General features: G+C 39.7%; 1 protein-coding gene across 5 annotated transcripts in view; it reads right to left on the bottom strand.

The window, feature by feature from the left end:
* Window positions 1-14,241, bottom strand: part of LOC138762939 (tetraspanin-18B-like) — a 117,191-nt gene that overhangs the window by 61,884 nt on the left and 41,066 nt on the right. The window lies entirely within an intron of this gene.

Genomic DNA, 14,241 nt, shown 5'->3' with positions numbered 1-14,241 from the left:
ACCCCCTCCATAAATCTTCGTCCGCGAAGCCAAGCCAAAGAAAGAAGACTTGGTGTTGCTCTGTGTGGCACAGGTATCATTGACACTTCTTATTTCTGAGCTACAAGTTATCTTCCATTTGGTTTGGATATTGAAAATGGAACATGACTACAGGACTGTAATGTTCAAACCTCCAGAGAAATGGGAATATGCTCCCAACATAGCCATCAACCTGCTGAGAGGTTGCATTAAACTTTGCATAGACCCTGGGTGTGCCCCTCTGTTTCTTTAGTTTGACTATACCTCATAGAAGAACACCATTGACCGCAAGTCAATCAGGCAGTGGTATGAAGAAAGTGGCCTTGAAGTCCTGAGAGAACAAAAACAGGTAGATTCTATTGGTTACTCTTCACTGCAGTCAAAGTCAGCTGGCAGAATATTGTTTCACCCAACCTTCAAACATGCACCAAGATCAGTGAGGCGAGTCACCTCTCCATTAGTTCCTACATGCAGAGCTGAAACAGCAGCGCCTCTGTATGTCTGTAGTACGAATTAAACTGTCATCCATCTCTCTGGAATGTGCATTTGTCAAGGAGGTCTGGGAAAGAATGCTGTGCCCTTTGTCAAATTTCATCGCATACAGCTGGACGAAACGACATTTAATGTGCTTTCTGAGCTGTTTCCATGGATGTAACCTCTAACTGTTGCTGGACAATCAGCAGCTTGGTCTGACCAATGCTTGCTGGTCTTCCTATGCAAAAAAAAAGGCCTCTGGAGCAGAACGTTGTATTCTGTCATATTCCAAGGTGCAAGATCCTTAATGCAGCTTCTCAAATGCTCAAATTCTTGCACCTTTTGCCTTCACAGCTGCTGCTTGATCGGTTGAAATCTTCCAGTGTTTTCTTTTCGTGTTAAAAATGTCAGTATCTAAGGTCTTTTTTGCATTCAATAAATGACCTATGTTGTACATTTTCAAATAAAGAATATTGCTGGGGGTGGGGGATGTGGGAATTAGTTGAAGGCAAACTAATTGAAACCAGATTCACAATTCCAAGCTTTCAAGTGCTTTCAGAGGTAAATTCCAAGACACCAGAGATACAGGATTGCTATCTGTTTCTTTTCTCTGCCCTCCAGTATCGACCAGCAGCAGGTGGTAAGGGACAAAGAAATCCAGCCTCATCCGTTGAAATTAAATGGGCCTTCCTGAGTGAAAGGACATGCTATCCTTCAGCTTCAGCTGACTCTCTATATTCATTGTTAAATGTAATCTATGTTTTCATATGTGAACTGAATACAGCGGAAATACCAGGTAAACATTATTAAATTGCTTTCTTTTACACTTAGCAAGTGAACAAGCAGACTGACAGTTGTAATAAACATTTAGCCCAATTTAATTAACTCCTTAACCCTGTTTGAGAACAAGAAGAATCATGGAAATGCACTGTGCAGTCTTGGTTAGGGCCTCACTTCATGTTCCCAGTCAACTTCTTGTCATCACCAATTCTCGGCCTGAAGGAATAAATTTCTCATTCAGCAAGTCTACATTCCCAAAGCCAGCTGGCTAACCAGCTACCCATGAGGCTTTCCTCTTCTTATCCTTTCCTGCATGCTTACAATAATGCATTCCCAACTTCCCTTTTGCTGGCAAAAATCAAGTTATATTGTTGGCAGATATTGGTTCTCATTTTAATCAAATCTTCCACAATAGGGACAAGTTGTTTGTAAAAAAAAATCTGAGCAGAGACTTAAAAATCCTGTAATATCCCTGACTTACATTATTTTGATAACCTTGTGAATGCATGGTTCTTAATATCTCAAAACCTCTTCTATCCCTAACCCTAACCCTAACCCTAACCCTAACACTAACCCTAACCCTTAACCCTAACGCTTAACCAGAACCCTAACCCTAACCCTAACCCTTAACCCTAACCCTTAACCCTAACCCTAACCCTTAACCCTAACCCTTAACCCTTAACCCTAACCCTTAACCCTAACCCTAACCCTAACCCTAACCCTAACCCTAACCCTAACCCTAACCCTAACCCTAACCCTAACCCTAACCCCTAACCCTAACCCTAACCCTTAACCCTAACCCTTAACCCTAACCCTAACCCTTAACCCTAACCCTTAACCCTAACCCTAACCCTTAACCCTAACCCTTAACCCTAACCCTAACCCTTAACCCTAACCCTTAACCCTAACCCTAACCCTTAACCCTAACCCTAACCCTAACCCTAACCCTAACCCTAACCCTAACCCTAACCCTAACCCTAACCCCTAACCCTAACCCTAACCCTAACCCTTAACCCTAACCCTTAACCCTAACCCTAACCCTTAACCCTAACCCTTAACCCTAACCCTAACCTTTTTCTGAAGCCAAGAGGATTTAATTGTTTATAAAACTTCACATTTAAGTTTGCCTCATTTTAAATACTTCCGGCAGATATGAATGAATGAAACATGACTGTCCCAGAAAGAAAATGTTAATGTGCAGATAAAGGTCCATTTAGTTTTATCACAAAATCAGGTTATAAATAGATTATTGTTAAATGGAAGACACAAATGTGTTTGTTTTCTTCCTTGAATATTGAAATCACACAGAATATAATGCAGTTTATCTAATAACAACCAATTTCCATGACTAAATAGATACTGGAAGAATTCAAGGAAATTATCCTACTTGGTGAATTCAGCAGGCTAAGAAGATGCCCATTGTATGGATGTTTTGACTATGTCTCCTATTGAAAGGTAAATTTACAAATCTTTCACCACTCTCAATATATCACCAACCAAATGGTGTCTGGCTGCAACATTGTGGGGTACGGTATCTGCAAAGCATCACACTGGAAGTCAATATAGAGGATCTTTAAAATGGTCAAGAAGACAACTGGGCGGCACAGTTAGTGTCGGGGTTAGTGCAACCCTGTTACAGAGTCAGCAAGCCTGGGTTCGAATCCAGCGATATCTGTAAGGAGTTTGCACATTCTCTCCGTGTTTGCGTGGGTTTCGTCTGGGTGCACCAGCTTCCTACCAGCCTTCAAAAATGTATGAAGGGTTGTGTTAATTGAATGCAATTAGGGCAACAGGGGCTTGTGGGCTGAAAGAGCCTGTTACCATGCTGTATGTTCAAATGTAAAATCACTGCAGTCTCACTATTGACGACTCACCAGGAGTGCTGCTTAAATCTTCTTTGGCTTGGCTTCGCGGACGAAGATTTATGGAGGGGGTTAAAAAGTCCACGTCAGCTGCAGGCTCGTTTGTGGCTGACCAGTCCGATGCGGGACAGGCAGACACGATTGCAGCGGTTGCAAGGGAAAATTGGTTGGTTGGGGTTGGGTGTTGGGTTTTTCCTCCTTTGCCTTTTGTCAGTGAGGTGGGCTCTGCGGTCTTCTTCAAAGGAGGCTGCTGCCCGCCAAACTGTGAGGCGCCAAGATGCACGGTTTGAGGCGTTATCAGCCCACTGGCGGTGGTCAATGTGGCAGGCACCAAGAGATTTCTTTAGGCAGTCCTTGTACCTTTTCTTTGGTGCACCTCTGTCACGGTGGCCAGTGGAGAGCTCGCCATATAACACGATCTTGGGAAGGCGATGGTCCTCCATTCTGGAGACGTGACCCATCCAGCGCAGCTGGATCTTCAGCAGCGTGGACTCGATGCTGTCGACCTCTGCCATCTCGAGTACCTCGACGTTAGGGGTGTGAGCGCTCCAATGGATGTTGAGGATGGAGCGGAGACAACGCTGGTGGAAGCGTTCTAGGAGCCGTAGGTGGTGCCGGTAGAGGACCCATGATTCGGAGCCGAACAGGAGTGTGGGTATGACAACGGCTCTGTATACGCTTATCTTTGTGAGGTTTTTCAGTTGAGGTCCTCCATCAGCCAGCTCCCCACCATGACTACCAGCCCCCCCACATCTCCATCGGGCACACAAAACTCAAAACGGTCAACCAGTTTACCTATCTCGGCTGCACCATTTCATCAGATGCAAGGATCGACAATGAGATAGACAACAGACTCGCCAAGGCAAGTAGCGCCTTTGGAAGACTACACAAAAGAGTCTGGAAAAACAACCAACTGCTTAAATAGGGCTTAAAGAATTATAGAGGACCCTTTCTATCCATCACATGGCATCTTTGACCTACTACCAGCCGGAAGGAGGCACAGGAGTATCAAAATCAGGACTGCCAGGCTGGGAAATTGCTTCTTCCCACAGGCTGCGAGATTGATGAATGGTATCCTGTCTATAATAAATGAAAGTGAGCAAATAATTCCAGAATATTTAAGCATATTTATTTTATATTATATTATGTATGTGATTATTATTTGCTGTGTGAGAAATGTATTATGTATGTATGTGTGTGTACCATGGTCTGTAATAACACTGTTTCATTTGGTTGTATGTAATAATAAACCTGAACTTGAATCAGGCATTGCCAATTTAAAATGGAGATAAGGAGGAATTTCTTCTCACCTCCATCTTAAATTGCATTGATTGTCAAATTATAAGATTAGAGTTGATTGCCATGCACATAAATACAATGTAAAATGCTCTGAAATTTTTGCCTGCTGCAGTTACATAGGTACACAAAATACACAAACAATCAATAAGGATGAAGTAAATTAACATACAAACAAATTTTGCTCCCTACTTCTTGATATCTCCATGAGGCGAAGCATCTTTTTAGCATTTGTCCTAACAATCTCCCTCAAAATCTTCAATATTTCATTAAAGTCTCCCCTCATTCATTAAATTTCTCGGAACACTAGGACAAGAAATGTTCCGAGGGATAGAGGCCAAATGGAGGAAGATTTCTTTGGCTTGGCTTCGCGGACGAAGATTTATGGAGGGGTAAATGTCCACGTCAGCTGCAGGCTCGTTTGTGGCTGACAAGTCCGATGCGGGACAGGCAGACACGGTTGCAGCGGTTGCAGGGGAAAATTGGTTGGTTGGGGTTGGGTGTTGGGTTTTTCCTCCTTTGTCTTTTGTCAGTGAGGTGGGCTCTGCGGTCTTCTTCAAAGGAGGTTGCTGCCCGCCGAACTGTGAGGCGCCAAGATGCACGGTTTGAGGCGATATCAGCCCACTGGCGGTGGTCAATGTGGCAGACACCAAGAGATTTCTTTAGGCAGTCCTTGTACCTCTTCTTTGGTGCACCTCTGACACGATGGCCAGTGGAGAGCTCGCCATATAACACGATCTTGGGGAGGCGATGGTCCTCCATTCTGGAGACGTGACCTACCCAGCGCAGTTGGATCTTCAACAGCGTGTATTCGATGCTGTCGGCCTCAGCCATCTCGAGTACTTTGATGTTAGGGATGAAGTCGCTCCAATGAATGTTGAGGATGGAGCGGAGACAACGCTGGTGGAAGCGTTCTAGGAGCCGTAAGTGATGCCGGTAGAAGACCCATGATTCGGAGTCGAACAGGAGTGTGGGTATGACAACGGCTCTGTACACGCTTATCTTTGTGCGGTTTTTCAGTTGGTTGTTTTTCCAGACTCTTTTGTGTAGTCTTCCAAAGGCCCTATTTGCCTTGGCGAGTCTGTTGTCTATCTCGTTGTCGATCCTTGCATCCGATGAAATGGTGCAGCCGAGATAGGTAAACTGGTTGACTGTTTTGAGTTTTGTGTGCCTGATGGAGATGTGGAGGTGCTGGTAGTCATGGTGGGGAGCTTGCTGATGGAGGACCTCAGTTTTCTTCAGGCTGACTTTCAGGCCAAACATTTTGGCAGTTTCCGCAAAGCAGGACGTCAAGCGCTGAAGAGCTTGCTCTGATTGAGCAACTAAAGCGGCATCGTCTGCAAAGAGTAGTTCACAGACAAGTTGCTCTTGTGTCTTGGTGTGAGCTTTCAGGCGCCTCAGATTGAAGAGACTGCCATCCGTGCGGTACCGGATGTAAACAGCGTCTTCATTGTTGAGGTCTTTCATGGCTTGGTTCAGCATCATGCTGAAGAAGATTGAAAAGAGTGTTGGTGCGAGAATGCAGCCTTGCTTCACGCCATTGTTTATGGAGAAGGGTTCAGAGAGCTCATTGCTGTATCTGACCCGACCTTGTTAAATTTCTCATTCATTAAATTTGTCAGAAAACTAGGACAAGAAATGTTCCGAGGGATAGAGGCCAAATGGAGGAAGATAGAGCTAACCTAAATGGACAAATTGGTCAGCATGAACAAGTTGGCTGAAGAGCCAGTCTAATTAACAACACAAAAAGATATATCACCTAATCTAGTTCAAAGGACAAGCATTTAATACATGAATGGATCTTTTTCCCCAATAAAATATACAATAAAATCCCCGGTATCTGGAATTCAAGCAACCAGCAATCCAGCCAACCAGCAAAAAAAAATTGAGGAAGTAAATAAATAAATAAAAATGTTCATAAAGGTTTTAAATTGTTTAAGTTAATGTTCTCCAGAGCAACACGCAACCCCTTGGTGAAGATGGGAGCAAACATTCAGCGAGTGCAGTGCACCAGTCGTGACCTGCCTGCAGCAGTTGTTTAAATAAAATGGCAGCGCCCAGATTGAAGAGCCAGCTAATGCTGCACGCTGGTGAGGTGATTCTCCCAAAATACCTCCCTATCCCTGCCTGGTAAGAGTCTTTATCTTTATTAATATTAAGTATATTGGTAAGGCTTTATCTTGGGGGATTATAATGGCGGCACGGTTAGCATAGCGGTTAGTGCAACACTGTTACAGCGCCAGCGACCGGCGTTCATATTTAAATTTAAATTTTGTAAGTTATGGGAATTACCTGATTAAAGTGAACATTACATAATTAAGGTCAACAATACTGATTTTTAAAATTACTTAATATTTTACACTCTTTTGTCTTTTGAACTATATATTCTTAATTGAGGTTATTAGTTAGGCATTGAAAGAGTGTGTCTCGGTCAACCAGAAGATTTGCATATCTGGTATCCATGATCTCTGTAGGTTCCAGATACCGAGGATTTTACTGTATATACCAAATGTGGATCACAATGTTAGTTTCTGTTATATTATATTTGCTGAGTCATATAATTTGTTTACCGTAGGGCTAAAATTAAATATTTGTGATGTTGAATAGTTGCCTCCAGTTTCATTTTGAATGCTTTTATTAATGCAATGTGACATGTTGGTCTGATTTTCTTTGACAAGAATGCCAAATATTTCAAATGGTAACTCTGAATTTAATTAATGCTGAACTGTTTTCTTCTTTTGGGAAATAAATGTCAGGTTTCAGATTTTGAAAATGTATTATTTTCATTAAAAGATTCTTAAAAGACATTTTTATTTGTTATGCAGACATTTTTGTGGATGTGATAGGAATTTTGATATAAATATAAATTATATAAATGCAGCTTATATCAAATATTAGCTCTAAGTCTGTACCAAATTTCAATCGAATTAATTTGGATTTACAGTAAAATCCCAGTTATCCAGAATTCAAGCAACAGGCATCTTTAAGCAACCAGCAAAAAAAATGCAGAAAATAAATAGGTAAGTATGGAAGTTTAAAATTGGCGCACCTTGCCATTAGTTCGCCAATCATGCAACAAGCAGTCTCAACCAACCAGAAATACACTTATCCGGCATCTACCAATCCCCATAGGTGCTGGATACTCAGGTTTTACTGTATTTGAATACTTATATTGAATTGAATCTTGTCTATGACCTTCCAAATAAAAAGTTTGGAGCTTCTTTACATTAATGATACTGAAAATGCATAATCCAACCTAAAAGAGACATGTTTTTCGAATTCTAATTTTAGGTTCTGATACCTAGGAACAGGGCTATGAATCAAGCCAAAAGTATGTTAGTTTCTTCAGAAGAGTGAACAGAATAAGTTTTCTCAACTTCACTGTTAAGTCAACAAGCTCAGTTCCATTGCTTTAATATGTATGATATTAGGTTTCTGCTGCAAAGCAAAAATTCAGTTGGGACTCCAGATGTATGCATCAAGAGTGATACATTCACTTTAGATCATCCAGAAGGGAGAGGGCGTCAATGCAGAATTTATAGACAAGGATAAAAATTCTTAAATTGAGTTATTGCAGACAGGGAACTAATATAGAGAGCAGAGTGTGATAGGTGCCAATTATCAGAAGAGATGTAAATGAGTTAAAGAAAGGATGGCCCCCTGGCTGCAGTCAACACATGAACAAAGGTTTCAACAGCTGGCTGATGCAGGGATGCTGTCAATAAAGATAATGGAGGTGGGAGGAAGTAATTGTGAAAGCAGAGGGGATATTTTATAGGAACCAAATCAAAATGTAACTAAGAATGTTATTAATCTGACTCAAACTCACATAGTTTCCAAGGAGAACGATGGAGGTGATAGCTAGGGAACAGAGTCTGTGGCAGGGACTATAACTTCCATTCCCAAAGGCTAGTGGGAGAAAATTTTTCCTCACGCAATGATGAATCGATGAAATTAAAGTTAATGAATCCAAGCAGCACGCACAGTAAATACAAATCGTGTATATAAGACTGTAAATACAAAATCAGCTCCACAACAAAACAACAGAGTGTGAACAGAATAATGAAAGTTCAGGCCACTGTAAAAAGGCAAATTCACAGAAAAACAAAGTGAAAATCATTAAAAACAATGTTTTTGATTGGTCCTTCCCTAGATGGCATGTTATCATGTGCATCAACCTTGCAGGAGACAACCTGAAAATGCCGGGACTGTACCAGCTAATTCTTCCGAACTTTGCCAATCAATGGAGGGTGGCAGGAAACTGGATCACCCAGAAGAAACCCATGCAGGTCTCAGGGAGAAGGTACAAACTCATTAGAGACTCATTATTATTCTCATCAAGCTCATTATTCATTCAGGTGCCTTGCCCTTAGGCGTGAGTGATCATGTCTCTCAATCCATCACAGTCTCTGACCCTCCGAATTGTAGTTGTTTCTAACCACAAGGTTAATCCCTCGTTTATTTTCATTCTCAGTCTTTTTCCTTCTAGGTTTCCAGTTGTAACTGAATGTTCTAATCCATCTCTTCACATGATGTGTCCAATGAATTTTGATTGCTGTTTCCTGATTCTTTTAAGTAATGTACATTTTGTTTTCCATCTTTGTAGAACTTCTTTGTTTGTTATCCTGTCTGTATATGATATGCACAGCATTCTTCTATGAAACCACATCACTGCTGCATTGATTCTTTTTCCCATTTAATTTGTGATGGTCCATGACTCACAGCCTTACATCAATGTAGGAAGAATGAACCAACTGAGAGTTCTAAGGTGGAGGTCAACTGCTGTTTTCTTCTTCATTAGGGATGTTCCTCATTTCTATAAATGCTGTTCTTGCCATTGGTGTTTTTGCTTTTATATCTTTTTCGCATTTGCCATCAGATGATACCCATGATCCAAGATACTTGAAGTTGTGAACTTGTTTCAGGATTTATTTCCCAATACAATCCTACAATTTGGAATATCAGGCTTCTTTGATATTACCATTATTCCAATTTTCTTTTTGTTTAAAGTTAGGCCAAGTCTTTCGCTCTCTATGTTGATGTTAGATACTAATTTCTGTAAATTTACTTCACTGTTTGCTATCAGTACTGTATAATCTGCATAGCAGAGGCTGTTGATATTGTGTCCACCTGTACTTATTCCAGGTAGGTCTTGTATGGTTCTCATGATGTTTTCTGGGAGAACAGATCTGGTGATAGGACACATCTCTGCCTGACTCCTCGCTTTATTGGTTGATATTCACCAATCTCATTGTCTACCTGTATGGCTGCACTTTGGTGCCAGTAGAGATTCCTGATTATTTTTGGATATTCTCTATCAATATTAATATCTTTAAGCATTTTCATGATGACTTGGTGTTTCACTGTGTCAAAGGCTTTAGTGCAGTCCAATGAAACAGAAATATAGGTCTTCTTGGACTTCTATTGGCCTTTCGATAATATTCCTGAGAATATAAGTGACATTTGATGTTCCCTTGCCTTCGACAAAGCTGTACTGTTCTTCATTGATCTCTGGTTTAATTTTGCTTCTTATTCTAACTGCTTCACTAACTGTGCCTTACTAACCATAACTGTAACAGTGTTTTTTAGTACATCACGGAGGAATCACATCCAATTTTAGACATATATATGTCAAGCAAAAAACCACAGGATTCAAAACTGTGGGTCAGGGCTAACCTAAACAGTTCATAATTTTAACTATAATACTCTTCAAATAATCAATGAACTTATTTTTGTTCCTTGCTTTCTTGTTTAGTTTTATTGCAGGGTTCAAAATAGTGCAATTAAAAGAATTTTGTTTGGCTAAACATTTTTTCACAACTTTAAGTTAGACGACTCCCCTGCTAGACCACACACTGATAGGAAAGTTTCCCAAGTTATCCGCAATAAAAAAAATCCCCATAAAATGTTAGGACCCCACCTCATCTATCAGCCGACACTAAAGTTCTGCATGTTCCATATGCCAAATCAATTATTGCTACTCCTCTCCAATGAAACAAAACATTGTAGCCATGACATTACTGAAATAGCACCCAAAGGGGGGAAAAAATCAACTCAGGCCTCTGTGCCAAAAGAATATCTATGAACTAAAATGTCAAACAAAATTCAGCTGGATGTGTCGATAACATCAGGAAAGAGATATAGGAGCCACAAGGCTTGCACCACCAAGTTCAGGAACGGCTGCTCCCCCTCCACCATCAGTCTCCTCAACAACAAACTCAATCAGGAACTCATTTAAGGGCTCTTACTTTTGCACTTTATTGATTTTATTTCCTCTCTGTATTGCACATTTAATTTGTTTACATTCATTACCTGTTTACACCTCTTTATTTGTTTACATGTACACACTGTGTATAGTTTTTTTTGCACTACCAATAAGTGGTACTCTGCCTAGGCCACAGAAAAAAGAATCTCAGGGTCATATGTGATGTCATCAATGTACTCTGTCAAGAAATCTGAAATCTTCCACTTCTCACTATTTTTCATTCACGAGTTAATTTCACACCACATTATTAACTTGGCACTTTCTCTAAGTAACGTTACAGAGTCTAGAGGACCCCAAAAACCAGCAGTATATATATGCACCACAACACAGGGTTACTTAAACAAAAAGTAGTTTTTAATTATAATTGGACAAGAAAACAGAATTAAACTTTAACTTATTACTTAACCTACTTACTTAACCTACCTAACCCACTTAATCCCCCTTCTAATACTAAGCCCAGGTGTGTGTAATGTATATTTAAGATTAGAAAAGTTCTTTGGATCACAGTCCAATCTCACTGGTTGCATGCAATTCTTGTACTGTGCACAGAAGTTAGCATAAACAAATTTCACCCATCTTTGGTGCTTAACAGGCAAATGGGTACCACTCAGGAGGGTTCTTGCTGGTTTTCAGAGAGAGATTCCTTTTCCGGGTCATCCACAACTGATTCCTTCTCAATCAGTCTTGCTGATGAAACTTGTCCCCTTCAGGGTTCTCCAGATGATCCTCTTTCTCTCAGGTCATCTTTCAGACCACCAGTCTTCTCCTTTGACCAGACAGCCTTCCAAAGTTTGCCAGCTTGTCCCTCCGAAACTGATTTCTGTGACTCCTTCTCTCTCACTCCCTCCCTCTCTGAGAGCAAAGCTGTTCTGTCCAGCTTGCAAAGGTCACATGTTCCCAGGCAAGCTGCATGTCGGTACTTTGTTGCCTCTTGCAAAAAGCACTCTGCAAAAGTCCTGCAAATATTGTGTTTTAAAAATGTGTGTGTGCAAGCTGCTCTAGCAATTCCTCCCAAGCTACCTCTAAATACCCTATCACAGTAATATCTCTCAGTTTTGTACCCATCAAACACAAATAACCATGTGGGGGCAGCACATTCGCGCAACACTATTACCAATGACCAGGCTTCGAATCTGGCGCTGATTATAAATAATTTTAATGTTCTCCCCATGTCTGCATGGGTTTTCTCTGGGTGCTCCAGTTTCCTCCTGCCCCTCAAAATGTACTGGGGTTGTAGGTCAATTGAATGTAATTGGGTGGTACAGGCCTGTGAGCCAGAAGGGCCAGTTACCATACTATACATCTAAATTAATATTAAATTAAATTTAAACTTAGCATAGACTAACAAAGTTACAGCTGCTCTTTCAGTAATTTCACTAACTTGGAGACTGACCTATGGTATCATTTAAAGGGATCAAAAATCATCAATATTTACAAGAACTTGATATTCCTCATTTTATATAACTTTTCAGAAAGCAATTTTTATCAGAGGATTCTTACTCTCTGGGAAACTGAGGGATTGAGTGAAATGGCCTTCCCAGAGAAAAACAACAACAAAGTTGTAAGTTACCATAGCCAGGGTGTAAATATTTACAAGGAAGACTGGCCATTCACAAGCAAATTTCTTTCCTTTATTTGTTATCCTACAACATAAAATACCTTATGAACCAATAAGGGGCCTAATAAGGCCAGATGTTTTCTGGAATCACAATTAAAGCCACTTTTCTCTAAACATTAATACCATATAATCCTATTACTACAAAACAGAAATAAAATACCAATCTATAAATTGGCATAAAATAGTAGGTTAAATTTATTATTAAAGCACAGTAAAGACCAAATAAAGAAAAATAATAAGAAATTGACAATAAAAGCACACAAAATAGAGACACAAGTCAACCCAAGTATTTGTTTCAGAACATATTCCTTAGGCAATCTGACTCTACAAAATATTTGGACACCAATTTATGGACCTCCATGGGTGATGTTTTTTATCTGAGTGAAGCAAAAGTCCTAGAGTCAATGAGAACTCCCACATTGCTAGGATTAATTAAACACACCTAATCAATTAGGCCTCTAAGATAAAATAGAAGGCACTGCATTTTCCTTCTCCTTTCGGTCCCATAATTACAGGGTTGAACAACAAAATTTATTCAGTTGTTCATCAGCTTTGTTTATCTTTGATTTTTGACTAACTTATGAAGTATCTTGGTTCCCATAAGAATGCTCAATATTTTTCAACAAGATTCAAACACAAAATATTTCCAAAAGAACGTCAGAAGCAATTAACTTGCACATCAAAGTAATTATCCACAAGGTGGGAGATTTATATTTGCCGCCTCCACAAAGAGGCAAAATTATTATTTTAATGTTTTGGTGAACTAAAGTGAATTTGAAAACTTCTATCTTTTAAATAATTTACATTAATATCGTGAGACACAGTGGAACTCTGCTTTTATTATGTAGACATTTATCAAAGCAGTTATAGTCATTTGATTTTGATCTGGCTTGAAAAAAATGTGGTTCTAAAAGCAATTCAACCATAAATGATTATCCTCAAAGATCATTTACATCAGCTTTTGTATGCATGGAAAATTAAACGTGCTATTTTAAATTTTCAGCAATATTTTTTTTTTCAAATTTTATTTTATTGGCACATGTAAAAAGTACATACATAGCCAAATGGCTATAGAACAAAATCAATGCATGCTATTTTATCATTTTTTTTCTCCCCCCCATCCACTTTCTCCCTCAGAGAAAACCCCTCAATAAAAGCAAGAAAAAAGAGAAGGAAGAACAGAAAATGAAGAAGAACATAAAATAGATTGAGATTTAATTTTTCTGATGAATTCTGCAACAATAATGGCCCAGCAATGTCCCACTGATAAGCATCAGCTCTTTGGCCCCACTGAGTTTGCAGTAGCTGTTCAACCTAACAACTCACATGGTTTTGGAATAGGGGAAGAAGTCAGGGTACTCGGAGAAAACTAACACAAAAAGAACATGCAAATTCCATGGTGAGAGCAGAACCTGGACCACTGTATTGAAATTATTACTCAGTAGAATATGGATGGGATAATAGTCTAACATTTCTTGGTTGGAGAAGTTTCAAAAAGAAGTAATTAAGATGATTCAGAATTCAAAGGGATTTGTGGGAAATGAACTGACTTCCATTAAAATAAAGACCGGAAATTTAAATCAAAGTCTGTGAACATATGAGATATATTGTTTGTGCATGTATTCAATACTGTGTTACTCAATTCCTTTAAAAAGGAAATTTAGAAAATATTTGATGAAGTTAAAACTATAATAATAATCAAAGTATGTGAAAAAGGAACGAAATAATGTAAAATTCCTCTGTGAATACAACGAGACACAGTTCAATTACACAGCATGTGCTGTTAAACTGATATCCTGAAATATTTCTTGATTCATTTAGGAGGGTAAAAAAGAAAGTTCACACAGTTACCATGTTTGGAAACTTTCCCCTCAGGAGAAAGTTCTCCCTGAAATTCTGATCCCAGACTGGGCCATAGAGCAAAATGG

Source organism: Narcine bancroftii, chromosome 5 (assembly GCF_036971445.1).
Source record: "Narcine bancroftii isolate sNarBan1 chromosome 5, sNarBan1.hap1, whole genome shotgun sequence".
NCBI classification, from domain to species: domain Eukaryota; kingdom Metazoa; phylum Chordata; class Chondrichthyes; order Torpediniformes; family Narcinidae; genus Narcine; species Narcine bancroftii.
Note: the sequence above shows the minus strand (reverse complement) of the source record. Positions and strands in the feature narration are given on the sequence as shown.